We start from the raw sequence: 15,365 nt of genomic DNA, 5'->3' as shown, positions 1-15,365 counted from the left end.
AGGTTGCGTTTGGAAAAAAAAACACCCGCCAAAAATTGGGGTGGCCTCCTCAAATATTTCATGGGGGGCCCAGAGACCCTTAGCCCTTTGAGAGTTGGCACCTATTCCCTACACACACAGATCTCAGGACGGTTACAAATAAAAACACAACATAAAAACACAAAACATCATATTTTAAAAGGGCATTAGAAGGTGCAGATATCCTGGCTCCTAAAGCTGTATAATGGTTATTCCAATCTTTGTATGAATTCTTTTATGGGATGTGAGTTTGGTGCTATCAGTGTAGCTCTTTCCACATTCCACACACTGATATGGTTTATCGCCTGTATGAATTCTTTGATGGGAAGTGAGACTGTCCTTCTTCCTCAAGCTATTTCCACATTCCGCACACTGATATGGTTTCTCCTCTATATGAATTCTTTGATGGGAAGTGAGACTGTCTTTCCTACTGAAGCTCTTTCCACATGCCACACACTGATAGGGTTTCTCCCCTGTATGAATTCTTTGATGGAAAGTGAGACTGTGGCTGCGACTGAAACTCTTTCCACATTCCACACACTGAAAAGGTCTCTCCCCTGTATGAATTCTTTGATGGGTAGCGAGAGAGGAGCTATCAGTGAAACTCTTTCCACATTCCACGCAGTGATAGGGTTTCTCCCCTGTATGAATTCTCTGATGTTTAGTGAGATGGGAGCTCTTCCTGAATCTCTTTCCACATTCCACACACTGATAGGGTTTCTCCCCTGTATGAATTCTTTGATGGGACGTGAGAGAAGACTTCTCAGTGAACCTGTTTCCACATTCAAAGCACTGATAGGGTTTTGTCCCTTTATGAATTCTTTGATGTTAAGTGAGATTGGAGCTCTGATTGAAGCTCTTTCCACATTCCACACACTGATATGCTTTTCCCCCTGTATGAATTCTTTGATGCTTAGTGAGACTGTCCTTTCTACTAAAGCTCTTTCCACATTCCACACACTGATAGGGTTTCTCCCCTGTATGAATTCTCTGATGTTTAGTGAGATGGGAGCTCTGACTAAAGCTCTTTCCACATTCCACACACTGATATGGTTTCTCCCCTGTATGAATTCTTTTATGCTTAGTAAGACTGTCCTTTGTACTAAAGCTCTTTCCACATTCCACACACTGATAGGGTTTCTCCCCTGTATGAATTATTTGATGGGAAGTGAGACTGTCCTTTGTACTAAAGTTCTTTCCACAATCCACACACTGATATGGTTTCTCCCCTGTATGAATTCTTTGATGCTTAGTGAGAGAGGAGCTATCAGTGAAACTCTTTCCACATTCCACAAACAGATATGGTTTCTCCCCTGTATGAATTCTTTGAAGTGAAGTGAGAGAGGAGCTCAAACTGAAGTTCTTTCCACATTCCACACTCTGAAATAGTTTCTCCCCTGTATCAATTATTTGATGGGAAGTGAGAGAGGAGCTCAAACTGAAGTTCTTTCCACATTCCACACTCTGAAATAGTTTCTCCCCTGTATGAATACTTTGATGGGAAGTGGGAGACGAGCTCTGACTAAAACTCTTTCCACATTCCATGCATTGATAGTGTTTCTTTCCAATGAGATTTTGTTGATGGGAAGTGGAATGGGAGCTCTGACTGCAGCTTTCTGCACACTCCAAATTTTTACATGGCTTCTCCTCTCTGGGGATTTTGTCGTAGTCACTTTTGTTCTCGATTTCCGATTCATCACAATCTGCAATGGAGACAAAAAGGGATTAGAGCCTCAGGAACAAATGGAGAAGAACTGAAGTGAGTTGGGCGTGTTCATTACCTGTGTTGTTTGTCATTAACCAACATATTTATTATTGCTTAGCTTGACTTTTATGTTATGTGACTGCTATCAAGTTGGTTGGTTTTTTGTGTTCTTTCATTTAGTGAGGTTGTAAAACCTAATAAAATTATAGAAATGGCACAAAGAGTTGACTGGTCACCCAGAAAGCGATGTAAAATAGTACTATTAAGTGAACAAGGTTACAGTTATGAAGAAATTAGATGAAAGATTGGGGAAAACCTAAGCAAAGCTGACATTTCTATATTTTTGAAGAGGTATAAGGAGACTCAGTCACTCCAAAATCACATTGGTAAAGACAGGAAAAGGTGCACAAAGGCTGGTCAGCAGACCAATGGGACAGTGTTATTTGGAGCGATGAGACCCAAAATGTCCTTGCTTAGTAGTGATGGCATGAAATACACAAGGAGAAGAATTGGAGAAGATTTACCGTATTTTTGCTACATAAGACGGACCTAGTTTTTAGAGGAGGAAAGGAGGAAAGCCCCCTTATTTTTTAGGATCAGCTCAAAGTTGTGCAGCTTCTTTTGCAAAGAGGAAAAGCCCTGTTTTTATGGGATTCAACTCCCAGTTCTGCAGCTACTTTAGGAAAGGAAAGGGAGCCGTTTCTACAGTTTCCAGACAGATAATCTAATCAGCCAGTCACAAGTCGCTGGGGAAACAAACAGCCTCCTTCTGCAGAACATTCAACAATGGAGACCTGGGCAAGGGGGCGGGGCAAAAAGGGAGCCTTATCTCTCTCCCGACCCCCTTGCTCACCAGCTGTTCAGCGGCTTCCTTTCAACACCCCTTTCTCTCTTTCTTAAAAAAACAACAAAAAAGCACGATCTGCTTTTGGCCCCTAGGCAATTCGGCTTCAGGGACCACGCATTCGCTCCATAAGAGGCACAGACATTTCCCCTTACTTTTTAGGAGGGAAAAAGTGCGTCTTATGGAGCGAAAAATACGGTAAATCCCTCTTGCATTACACCGACCGTGAAACACCCAGATAGTGTGAGGATCTGGGGTTGTATGGCAGCAAAAGGTGTGGGCAGAATTTGTGTCATTAATGTAAACGCCCCAAAATCCCTGAATGAAATACTTGAGCCCAAACTGAAGCGTTCTGCAGGTGATCTTTTCCCAGATACTGAAGCATCTATATATGTTTATAGAATTAATTAATTTCTATTTCAACAGGATTCAACTGCATGTTGCTGCTGTGCGCAAAAGGTGCTTTCAAGATAATCCTATTCCACTGCTGGAATGGCCTGGGAATAGCCCAAACATTAACCCAATTGGAAATCTATGGAGCCGACTAAAGAAACCTGTCAGTCAGAAGCAACCCAGCAATAAAGTCCAATTAACAGAGGCAATAATTCAGTCTTGGTTTCACATTATTACAGCTGCAGAACTAAAAACTTGGTTCACTTCATGGGAAGGTGTCGTAAGGCCGTAATTAAAGCGAAAGGTTAAATGATATTTCCATTGATATATAATTTTGTCGTATTACTTGACACAAAAGTGGTGTTATGAGCCATCAAACCTCAGAAATACACTTTTCACAACGGGGTTTCCAGAATTTTGCCCACTAGTATTAGTTGTTGATTTTAATCTTCTTTTTATGTGGAATCAGATTATTATTATTTATGTTTCATGTTTATATATGTATTGGAAGCCGCAGGGTATAAATAAAAAATATTAGCAGTAGTAGTGATGATGAAGAGGATGATGATGGTGATTGTAATACAGTGGTACCTCGATTTAAGAACAGTCCTGTTCCGGAAAAGATTAAGTTGGTAAACCGAGGTACCACTGTATTACAATCACCACCATCATCATCATCATCCTCACTGCTACTACTACCTGAGATTCAATAAGCCTGGCTCTTCTCTGGGATGGATTTTGTTTGGCCCAGTCATGGCATCCCCTCCATCTCCAATGTCAGTCGTATCTTTGGTCAACCCAAGACTGACCGGAGCAAAAACAAAAACAGAAAACCTCAAGCTACTTATCTTTCCTAACAATTCTGAAGCTGACATTTAAGATGGCCTGGGCAGTTCAGAGCAACCCAATCGTGGTAGAAAAAGGAATAATTTGAGGAAGATTGTTCAAAGAAAAAACTGTTATTTACTGTCTATTGTGGGGGTGTTAGGTTCCCACGTGTTATAGGGGGCGCTGTTGAGCTCCGTGAAAATATATGAGGTTGGTCACATAAAGGTATTTTTTGAATTTCCAGGCAGATATGAAAGATCCCATAGGGCGCCTTACCAAGAGAGGCCACGATCCCACAATTCTCCTCCATGACGTCCTTATGCAGAGCTCTCTGGTCAGGATCCAGCAATGCCCACTCCTCGACTGTGAAACGAACAGCAACATCTTCAAAGCACACTGGACTCTGAAAGAAAAGGGGGAATTGTCCTCCTCTGAGACAACACTGTTGTTCACCACCACTTCTTGAGCCTTGACATCATTCCACCCCTCGGCCTCTGTCCCCACAAGGCAGCTTCCCCTGACCTGATCTGGTTCCACAGCCGCTGCTTCCCTTCTGCCCCCATGAAAAGATGGATCAGGAGGTCTTGCTGGCAGCATTCGGTCACCTGCAAGAGAAAAAAGGTAAGCAGGACGCCAGGAGTGCCTGCTTCTCTCACAGGTGAAACAGGGCATCTCTAACTACAGATGCGCCTTTGAGAAAGCCTTACCTGCTGAGAGCATTTGGATGTTTGTGCCCATTTCATGTTTGTTATGCAGAAATACACCTCCACTCCTTTGGACCCTTCTTCCCAACTGTCTCCCCCCAAAATAACATGAAAAGAACCCTCAGATGAGTTGGAAAACCAACAGAATGAGACCAAACGGAGAAAAACCACCTTCCTCCTTACCCAGTGGCCTCTCTCTGGTGTCCAACGGAGGCCTCTCTGCCTCACAGGAATCCAGGTCCATTTCTGCAAAACGATCCTGGTGAGAAATATTAGGAAGAGAATGACAAAGACTTGAAGGGTGTGAGATCTCATCCCATGGATACTTTCCTGGAAAATGGATGGGCCATCAGCAGACCATTATGGGATGTTCTCTGTCCTGCTTGGAGCCCCTTGGGAGAATCCAGAGGAAAGTCTCTCTCACCTGCTTTCTCTCCTCTGCCTGACTCAGGAGGAAACCTTCGGCCAGGGCCACCGCCTGGGAACTGGTCTCCGCTCCGCATTCCCTCACCCAGCTCTCCATCTCCGGGGGAAGGACAGCCAGGAACTGCTCCAAGATCACCATGTCCAGCATCTCAGCTTTCGTGTGCCTTTCTGGCTTCAGCCACTGGTGGCAAAAGTGGTAGAGTCGGCTGCAAATCTCTCGGGGTCCTTTGGCCTCCTGGCAACAGAACTGCCTCAACTGCCGGCTCTGCACCTGTGAGCGGAGGGTGTCCTCCTCACCCAGGATCTTCTTCTTTGGGTTTTCCCAGAATCCCCCACTGCTCCCAGTTTGGATGGCATGGCCTCTTCCTGCTCCAGGGCCAGCTGAGTCTCGCTCATCCATCTGTGCTCTCAGGAAGCCTCCGAGAGATCGGAAGGAACCCTTTGGTCTTCTGCCAAGTTCTGTCCCTCTGAATGAGAAGCTCTAGCAAATCCTACAAAGCAAATACATCGTTCTGTTACACAATTTGTAGGACGGGGGGAGGGAATGGTTCCCTGAGCAAGCATGGATGAGTGTTTTTGAAAAGAATGAGGATGAAGAGAAGAACAGGGGCGTCGCAGCGGGGGCAGAGGGCCCCCCGGCAGCGCCCCTGCTGGGGGTGACACATCGGGGGCCCCCCCGCCCACTGGGCTTCCCCCCTTTTTATTTTATTTTTAAAATTCTTTTTAGGCTATTTTCGGCACTGCCGGGGTGCAGCTGCAGGGGCCACCAGCGAGTCGGGGTGCCACCCCCCTCGCTGGCCACCCCTGGAGCACTGCCCTGGCCCTCTCCCTGCCCCACTTGCACTCCCCCGAGGGGGCCCGGGCGGCAGCTTCGGGAGTCTCTACGGGCTGCAGAGAGCCCCGAAGCCGCAGCCTGGCACCCCTTTGTGCTACAGCAGCTGCTTCAGGACTCTTTGCAGCCCACAGAGTCTCCCAAAGCCCCCGCTCGGCATCCCCCCGCCCCCAGGGGTGCCTCTTGGCTTCCCGCCCTGGCAGCCAAGGGGCTAGGAACGCCCCTGGAGAAGAAATAAGTCTCTAGCTTTCTAGCAATGTAAAATGTTGAGGAAACTGAACGGATTAATCAACCTGGTTTCTTCTGCCCTCTAGTCAATGCATGAAGTCAGAATCCTTTGTATCTTGTGAAAAATGGATGATTGGCTGTAGTGGGGGGCCTCATCGGGGGGGGGGGGATTCAGGAATTGCTCCCCACCCCCACCCCCACTCCCCTGCTTCTGTCTCCTTTTCTTGCACTTGGACTCTCTGCTGCTCTCAAGAAAGACTCCTGGGGTGGGGTCCCTTTTTCTTTGCCCCGAGGGCCAGGTATGTATCTGATTAACCCCCTGAGGGCCAAGTGGATGAGGAAGAAGACATCTCCCTTGAAATTTAGGTGGGCAATTTATTATTATTCTGTCAGATAGCTTAACACACACACAAGGTCCCTGGAGGCTCAGTGAGTAGCAGCGCCCATTTCCGGCTGCTTTTCCAGCAACAATCCCTTTGGGACAGAGAGGATGTGGTCCTGGGATGCCCTGCTCTGGGTGCGAGGGGATTGCTGCAGTGGCCTCCGTGTGGAGCTGCCCTGGGAGACACTGGGAAACTGGTTTGCAATGCAGCAGCCAGACTATGGGCTGGGATTCCTCTCTTTATTCCTGCCCTTTCTCGCCCCCCTTTCCTTCCTTCCCCCAAATGGTTTTTTTTGGGGGGATGGCTAGTCCACCTCCTCGTCCAGCTTTGCAAAACCATTTGCATAAGTTTCCTGTTGTGGAATCACGCTGAGCGATGTCACACAGAGTTAAAGTCCCAGGGACTCCTTTGTTGAAAGAAAGGAGATTTCGTGGGAGCCATTTGGGATCCTGTGATCTGCAGGAAGGAGAGCGTGGCAGACCTGGCCCCTCCCTGGCAGGACCCTCTCTCTCCTCCCCCTGCATGAGCAGACCAGGCCCCCCAGGCTGGCCCCCTCCCCTGCTGCAGCCCTGAGACCCCCACCGCCTCCCCACTCACCAGATCCCAGGAGGGGACAGCCATGCAGCCCTTGCAGGAGGGGACTGGGGAGGGAGGGAGGGGCCTGGGCTCTGGAGGACCTGGCCCGCCCCCTCTTGCTTCCTATCCTCTCTAGGAAGGCAGCTCTGTTCCCTTTAACCCTTGCAGAGCCGAGTCCACCCAGCATTGCCCTCTCTCGGTTGGCAGAACATTGGCTTTTTATTCCTTTTTATGGATTTAGGGGGGGTTACGCCAATGCCCAGATATCCTTTTGGGGGTGAGGCTCTTGGTTGGACTCTTTAACATTTCCCTCTGTTTGCCGGAAACCAGAGGAACAACTATCAGGGAAAAGGGCTTTGCAGGAGGCAAGGAACCTCCTCGAATTCAGGAGTGTTGTCCCTATTTTCAAAAAGGGGAAAAGAGAGGACCCAAACAATTACCGCCCAGTCAGCCTGACATCAATACCAGGAAAGATTCTAGAGCAGATCATTAAGAAAACAGTCTGTGAGCACCTAGAAAGGAACGCTGTGACAACTAAAAGTCAGCATGGGTTTCTGAAAAACAAGTCATGTCAGACTAACCTGATCTCGTTTTTTGACAGCATTACAAGCCTGGTAGATGAAGGGAACGCTGTGGATGTAGCCTATCTTGATTTCAGCAAGGCCTTTGACAAGGTGCCCCATGATATTCTTGTAAAGAAGCTGGTAAAATGTGGGCTAGACAATGCTACCATTCAGTGGATTTGTAACTGGCTGACTGACCGAACCCAAAGGGTGCTTGTCAATGGATCCTCTTCATCCTGAAGAGAAGTGACTAGTGGGGTGCCACAGGGTTCTGTCTTGGGCCCAGTCTTATTCAACATCTTCATCAATGACTTGGATGATGGGCTTGAGGGCATCCTGATCAAGTTTGCAGATGACACCAAATTGGGAGGGGTGGTTAATACCCCAGAGGACAGGATCACACTTCAAAATGAACTTAACAGATTAGAGAACTGGGCCAAAGCAAACAAGATGAATTTTAACAGGGAGAAATGTAAAGTACTACACTTGGGCAAAAAAATTGAAAGGCACAAATACAGGATGGGTGACACCTGGCTTGAGAGCAGTGCACGTGAAAAGGATCTAGGAGTCTTGGTAGACCACAAACTTGACATGAGTCAACAGTGTGATGCAGCAGCTAAAAAAGCCAATGCAATTCTGGGCTGCATCACTAGGAGTATAGCATCTAGATCAAGGGAAGTAATAGTACCACTATATTCTGCTCTGGTCAGACCTCACCTGGAATACTGTGTCCAGTTCTGGGCACCACAGTTCAAGAAGGATACTGACAAGCTGGAACGTGTCCAGAGGAGGGCAACCAAAATGGTCAAAGGCCTGGAAACGATGCCTTATGAGGAACGGCTTAGGGAGCTGGGAATGTTTAGCCTGGAGAAGAGAAGGTTAAGGGGAGATATGATAGCCATGTTCAAATATATCAAAGGATGTCATATAGAGGAGGGTGAAAGGTTGTTTTCTGCTGCTCCAGAGAAGTGGACACGGGGCAATGGATTCAAACTACAAACTCCCCCCTTTCCTCCCTCCCTCCACGCGGATTTTTTTTGAGGGGGGGCTCGTCCACCTCCTCCGCCAGCCTTTGCCCATGTTTCCTCTGTTGTGCAATGACGCTGAGGGATGTCACACATAGTTAAAGTCCCAGGAAGGTCTGCTAAAGAATTAAAGTAGCTGTGGTACAGTTTGAGATTACAAAAAGAGTTATAACAATATTCTGAGAGAATTTAAAGCAACAGCGATACAGTTGGTCTTAAAGTTACACTAAAGATTAAAGCAAATTATAAAAAGGAAGTAAAGTCCTTGTGGTTCTTCAGACCCCAGGGAGAAAACGTATTAAAAAGATGGATGAATTTGGTTTCTTGTTGCAAGAGAAGTCTACCTGAGTTCTTGCGGTGGAAACGATTTGGCGGCAGCTTCCATATAACGAAAAATAAGAAATCATCTTCTGTGTGTTTTTGTTGAATGTAATGTTCCATGAGCGGCGCTTCCATAATATGATTACGCATTCTGGATCAGTGTTCATTGATCCCGAGTCTTATAGGCCTAGAACATTTACCAACGTACATCTTTTTGCAGGGACAGGTCCATACAGGAACACAGTTTTTTGTGTTGCAATTACTGAAATGTCTAATGGTAAATCTGAATCCATATAGTTCACCTGAGAATTCCTTCGCCTGTAAGGATTATTTGCAGACACTGCATCCTCCGCATCTAAAGTGACCAGAAGGCAACTCATCCCCTGGTTTTATTTGTGGCAGCATGTCCGATATTACCAAGAAGTCCTAGAGGGATTTTGTTCTTTTTAAACCAAAAAGTGGAGGTTTCTGACATTCAGGGATGTTGGAGAGGAGGCGCCTCAGTTGTGAGCAGTCAGTATGTAATCTCAGTCAAACTGTCTGAAACCATGTTGTTTATGAAGTTTACTTTAGTAAAGCTCCTATTTCACTGAAAACTCTGCATTATTAATTTACGCTGCGTGACAGTGGCCTCCTCAAATATTTCATGGGGGGGGGAAGACCCCTAGGCCTTTGAGAGTTGGCGCCTATTCCCTAAACCCACAGGTCTCAGGATGGTTACAACATGAAAATACAACATAAAAACACAAAAAACACATTTAAAAACAGTATTAGATGTCAATCACCCAAAGGCCTGGTTAGAAAGGTGCTGATTTGCATGGCTCCTAAAACTGTATACTGGTTTTTTTGACCTTTGTATGGATTCTTTGATGGGAAGTGAGATTGGAGCTCTGACTGAAGCTCTTTCCACATTCCACACACTGATATAGTGTTACCCTGTATGAATTCTCTGGTGCTTATTGAGAGAGGAGCTTCCAATGAATCTCTTTCCACATTCCACACACTGATAGGGTTTCTCCCCTGTATGAATTCTTTGATGGGAATTGAGACTCTGGCTCCGACTAAAGCACTTTCCACATTCGAAACACTGATATGGTTTCTCCCCTGTATGAATTCTTTGATGGGAAGTGAGAGAGGAGCTATCAGTGAAGCTCTTTCCACATTCCACGCACTGATAGGGTTTCTCCCCTGTATGAATTTTCTGATGGATAGAGAGATAGCAGCTCTGACTGAAGCTCTTTCCACATTCCACACACTGATAGGGTTTCTCCCCTGTATGAATTCTCTGATGGGTAGTCAGAGAAGACCTCTTATTGAAGCTCTTTCCACATTCCACACACTGATAGGGTTTCTCCCCTGTATGAATTCTCTGATGGGAAGTCAGAGAAGACCTCTGATTGAAGCTCTTTCCACATTCCATACACTGATAGGGTTTCTCCCCTGTATGAATTCTTTGATGGGAAGTGAGATGGCCGCTCTGACTGAAGCTCTTTCCACATTCCACACACTGATAGGCTTTCTCCCCTGTGTGAATTTTCTGATGGGAAGTGAGATTCCAGCTCTGACTGAAGCTCTTTCCACATTCAAAGCACTGATAGGGTTTCTCCCCTGTATGAATTCTTTGATGGGAAGTGAGTTTCTTACTGTGACTGTAGCTCTTTCCACATTCAAAGCACTGATAGGGTTTCTCCCCTGTATGAATTCTTTGATGGCAAGTGAGATAGGAGCTTGTTCTGAAGCTCTTTCCACATTCCATGCACTGATAGGGTTTCTCCCCTGTATGAATTCTCTGATGTGAAGTGAGATCAGTGCTCAAATGGAAGCTCTTTCCACATTCCACACATTGATATGGTTTCTCCCCTGTATGAATTTTCTGATGGGAAGTGAGTTTCCAGCTCTGACTGAAGCTCTTTCCACATTCAAAGCACTGATAGGGTTTCTCCCCTGTATGAATTCTTTGATGGGAAGTGAGTTTGTTACTGTGACTGAAGCTCTTTCCACATTCAAAGCACTGATAGGGTTTCTCCCCTGTATGAATTCTTTGATGGCAAGTGAGATTGGAGCTTGTTCTGAAGCTCTTTCCACATTCCATGCACTGATAGGGTTTCTCCCCTGTATGAATTCTTTGATGGGAAGTGAGATCAGAGCTCTGTCTGAATCTCTTTCCACATTCCACACATTGATATGGTTTCTCCCCTGTATGAATTCTCTGATGTGAAGTGAGATTAGTGCTCAAATGGAAGCTCTTTCCACATTCCACACATTGATAGGGTTTCTCCCCTGTATGAATTCTCTGATGCTTAGTGAGAGAGGAGCTCTGACTGAAGCTCTTTCCACATTCCATGCACTGATAGAGTTTCTTTCTAATGAGATTTTGTTGATGGGAAGTGGAATGGGGGCTCTGGCTGCAGATTTCTCCACACTCCAAATTTTTACGTGGCTTCTCCTCTCTGGGGATTTTATCATGGTCACCTTTGTTCTCAATTTCTGATTCATCACAATCTGCAATGGAGACAAAAAGGGATAAGAGCCTCAGAAACAAATGGAGAAGAACTGAAAGGAGTTGGCTGTGTGTTGTTTGTCATTAACCAACATATTTAGTATTAGATTCTGAAGAGTAGTTGAATGTTGCTTTCTTTGATATACAGTAGTGGTCAAGAATGTGGAAGACTTTTGGAAATAAGTTTGTTTCAGAGGTTTGATGGGTCATAAAACCACTTCTTTTGGAGTAATATTATAAAATTATATATCATTAGAAAGATAATTTAATCAAGAATGTAATCCAAGAAAGTTTGTTCAATTATCTGTATTCCATCAAACGTTATAGCCAAACAACCAGAAAGAGGAAGCACAACTTGCTTAGCTTGACTTTTGTCAGTGTGTTATGTGATTGCTATCAAGTTGGTTGGCCTTTTGTGTTCTTTCATTTAGGGAGCTTCTAAAACATAATAAAATTAGAAAAAATGGCACAAAGAGTTGACTGGTCACCCTTGTTCTCGATTTCCGATTCATCACAATCTGCAATGGAGACAAAAATAGATTAGAGCCTCAGGAACAAATGGAGAAGAACTGAAGGGAGTTGGGTGTGTGTTCAATACCTGTGTTGTTTGTCATTAACCAACAAATTTATTATTAGAGTAGCTGACCCGGCCACGCGTTGCTGTGGTTTTTTAGGTTTTTTTAATGATTGTATTGATTTAGTAAAATTGAAGAAGTTCCCCTGTTCAACTTCCATCTACCCCTTCTCTCCTCCCTGTTTTCAATTACCCTCTTTTCTGTCCCCACCTTCAATGATCTAGGGTAAGGGTTTAATTCTATTAAACGGGCAGGCACGCATTTAAGAGAGAGACCAGGGTTCGAAGCTCGCTTCAAAGCTCACCGAGTGACCTTGGGCCAGCCTGAGCTACAACACAGGGTTGTTGTGGTTGGGACAAACCAGACGTAAGCCCGCGGTACATATAATACAATAATTATTATTATAATAATTCTTATTAAATGAGGTGGAGGGAACGCCTTGGAGAAAAAGGGGGCCTACAAACCTCCTGAGGAGCCGCCTTTCACACACAAACACCTAACCTAACATAAACTCAACATTACACCTAAGCATTACAAAAACATTTCAAAAACCACAGCAACCACCGGTTTTTGTGTGTGAAAGGCGGCTCCTCAGGAGGTTTGTAGCGTGAGGCTGCTCATAGCATTTGTAGGCCCACTTTTTCTCTAAGGAGTTCAAGTGGGTACAAATGGTTCCCTCCACCTCATTTAATATTATATTATTATTATTATTATTATTTTATTTGTACACCGGACTTACGTCTGGTTTGTGCCAGCCACAACAACCCTGTATTGTATCTCAGGCTGGCCCAGGGTCACTCGGCGAGCTTACTAGCGAGATTCGAACCCTGGTCTCTCTCTTAAATGCCCCTTTAATAGAATTAAACCCTTGCCCTAGATTTACTATCTCCTCCCCCCCTCCGGAAACCTGATACATGGTACAGTCCGCTCTGGCATTGACCCTGGGGTCAGAAGGGACCATAATGATGCAAGGAGGGGGGGTGGGGAACTGGTAGGGTCCTTATACATTTGTGTGCGGCGCTTTTTCCTCTTCTGATAACTGGAGTTTCGTTTGTAAAGCGATACAGCAGTGCAGAAAGGATTCTGTGTGGAGACAGGATAGGGAGCGAAGCATAGTTGCTGAGCTTTCTCATCCTACACCCCCGCTCCGCCATAAGGAATGGTATGGCCCGGGCCTAAAAACCTTTTCCTGCCTGGAGCTGAAACTACTAAGAAGAGTTCAGGCCTTCCTCTTAACTGTTTTCTGAGTGCAATAAGACCCTTGGCAGAGGCTGGGGCTAGGGAGATTAATAAGGGGTTGTCCCTGCTGTCTGAAAATGGCTGACTGAGGTGAAGGAGGTTTTATGGTCGGCGCACAGTCTGTGACGCTGCCCTGCCACGAGCCTTTCTATTGGTTGTTGCGCAAAGTCTTCAGTTCTGTTGCTGGTGACATGTAATGTGTGCGCCAATTTTTCTTGCCTTTATTCTATATTTTAGGCATGACAGGTGTGGGTTTTTTTAAAAAAATATTATGCCAGATCCTTCCTCGATGGTCATGTTACGCTTTGTCCTAATTTGATGCTGTTTGGTGCAGCGCTTACGGATCAATGTGGTGTCGCGCGCACACGCAATGGGAACATTTATATATATATAGATTCTGATGAGTTGGTGAATGTTGCTATGTTTGATATACAATAGTGGTCAAAATAGTGCAAGCCTTTTGTAAAAAAAAAAGTGCATTTCATTGCTAACAAATTGGTTTCTTTTTTAGAGTTCTTTCATTTAGTGAGGTTGTAAAACATAGACTTCCGGTTCGGCGCGGCCATCGGGAAGAAGCGCGGAATAGCCCCTCGGGGAATTCCGAGCAACGTCGGGAATTTCGGGGTTTTTGCAAAGGCTCTGCGACCCCCCTAACCCACGAGGGGGTACCTCATGGTCAGTGGCACCCAGCGGCGCCGAAGCGTGCTCTCCCGATCGGCGGATTTTGCAGTAAATCCGCAAGACGGGATCGAGCTGCTGGCGCAAGGGAGGCATCACTAACCTGACGTTGCGCAGCCTCTGGCTTCTGATGAAAGCGTCGGATTTCCAAAATTTTTAGATCGGGTTCAGATTTAAAGTGGGGAGACGATCCCAGTAAATTTATCTAATTTGGACTTTGGAAAGAATTCGAACAGCTGAAGAGTGCAACAAGGGAGTCCGTCCGACAGCGGTGAGAAAATGGCGCAGGACAGAATGTCGCAGGAGTGAACTACAGATTGGAAGCCTACTGAGTGAGTGACTAAGTTTATTTAAGACCTTTTCTTTGGATGAGAAAGGCGTGTTTGTTTTAAATTGGATTTAATTGAGTTTTAAAGTGGTGGAGAAACCTCGGGAGACCCCTGGAGAAGCCCCTGCCGAGAGGTTGGGAGGTGGGAAATCGCCTGCACCTCAGCCTAAGATCTGAAACCATACCAGACAATAGCTCAGAGACAAAAGTGCTGTGGAAGGGGTAAAACCCATCCAGAGGGCACGAAGAAATTAATCTGTACTCTGTCACGGTTGTGGTAAATTTGATGGTAGCGGGACGACTGAGGGGGGGTCTTTTAAGGATTTGATACACCATCCGGGAGAGATCAGCCCCCCCTGGTTAGGGGGGAAGGAGAGTCGTTTCCCCCTGTCGGGGGTGGATTACAAAGCCCATCGGGGCGGGATTATTTTTCGGAATATAATCAAAACCCCCAGTCGGGGGGGGGGAGGATTACAAAGCCCATCGGGGCGGGATTATTTTGTGTTAAGGGATATCGAAACCCCCAGTCGGGGGGAGGATTACAAAGCCCATCGGGGCGGGATTCAAATTTTAGTTATATTTGTGACTTAAAGAAGAAACTGAACTTCTTATTTTAGGTGTGACGTTTGGGGACTCAGTGTGCTTGTGAAACTGTAGCATTTGGGTGGACAACAGTATCAGATTCTCTCTCTGCTCCTTTTCTTTCTTTTCTTTTGCCTGGGTGTGGGAAAAGTAACAGTTGCATTTTAGCTTTCGCCTCTGTAAAGAAGCGAAAGTGAATAGAGTGCTCGCGGCTGACATTCTGTGGCAATTGCCGGTACTGCCGATCTTGCCTCAATTAAATAAGTGCTCCCTCTAGTGGCTATAATAAAAAATAACAGGCTTTCCCTCTAGTGGTGAAATTTTGCTATTACAGTTGATAAAAGATTTTTTGAAAATGACGGGAAGAGATGTAAAAAAGCCCCCAGCAACTCCATTAGAAAGAAGATCCTCCAAACAGGAGGAATTGTGGCAAAAAATAAAAGAAGAATTTAGACAAAATGAACAGCGGATGGAGAAAAAGTTGGAAAACGTTCAAGAAACATTAGATAAGAAAATAGAGGGTGCAGTTGGAGAATTAACAACAAAAATACAAGATCTGTCAGTAAAATCAAAAACAATGGAAGATTCATTGAAGAAGACCCAAAAAGAGGTGAGAG

The 15,365-nt window shown here is 45.5% G+C and overlaps 1 long non-coding RNA gene and 1 pseudogene across 1 annotated transcript; both read right to left on the bottom strand.

The window, feature by feature from the left end:
- LOC117045114 overlaps positions 1–15,365 on the bottom strand; it is a 61,741-nt pseudogene that overhangs the window by 20,387 nt on the left and 25,989 nt on the right.
- LOC117045117 lies at positions 1,657–4,110 on the bottom strand. The gene is made up of 2 exons (XR_004426401.1): positions 4,065–4,110; positions 1,657–1,721 (listed from the first exon to the last, which is right to left on the bottom strand). It is a non-coding gene; the product is annotated as an uncharacterized LOC117045117 (long non-coding RNA).

This window comes from Lacerta agilis, chromosome 4 (genome assembly GCF_009819535.1).
Source record: "Lacerta agilis isolate rLacAgi1 chromosome 4, rLacAgi1.pri, whole genome shotgun sequence".
NCBI classification, from domain to species: domain Eukaryota; kingdom Metazoa; phylum Chordata; class Lepidosauria; order Squamata; family Lacertidae; genus Lacerta; species Lacerta agilis.
Note: the sequence above shows the minus strand (reverse complement) of the source record. Positions and strands in the feature narration are given on the sequence as shown.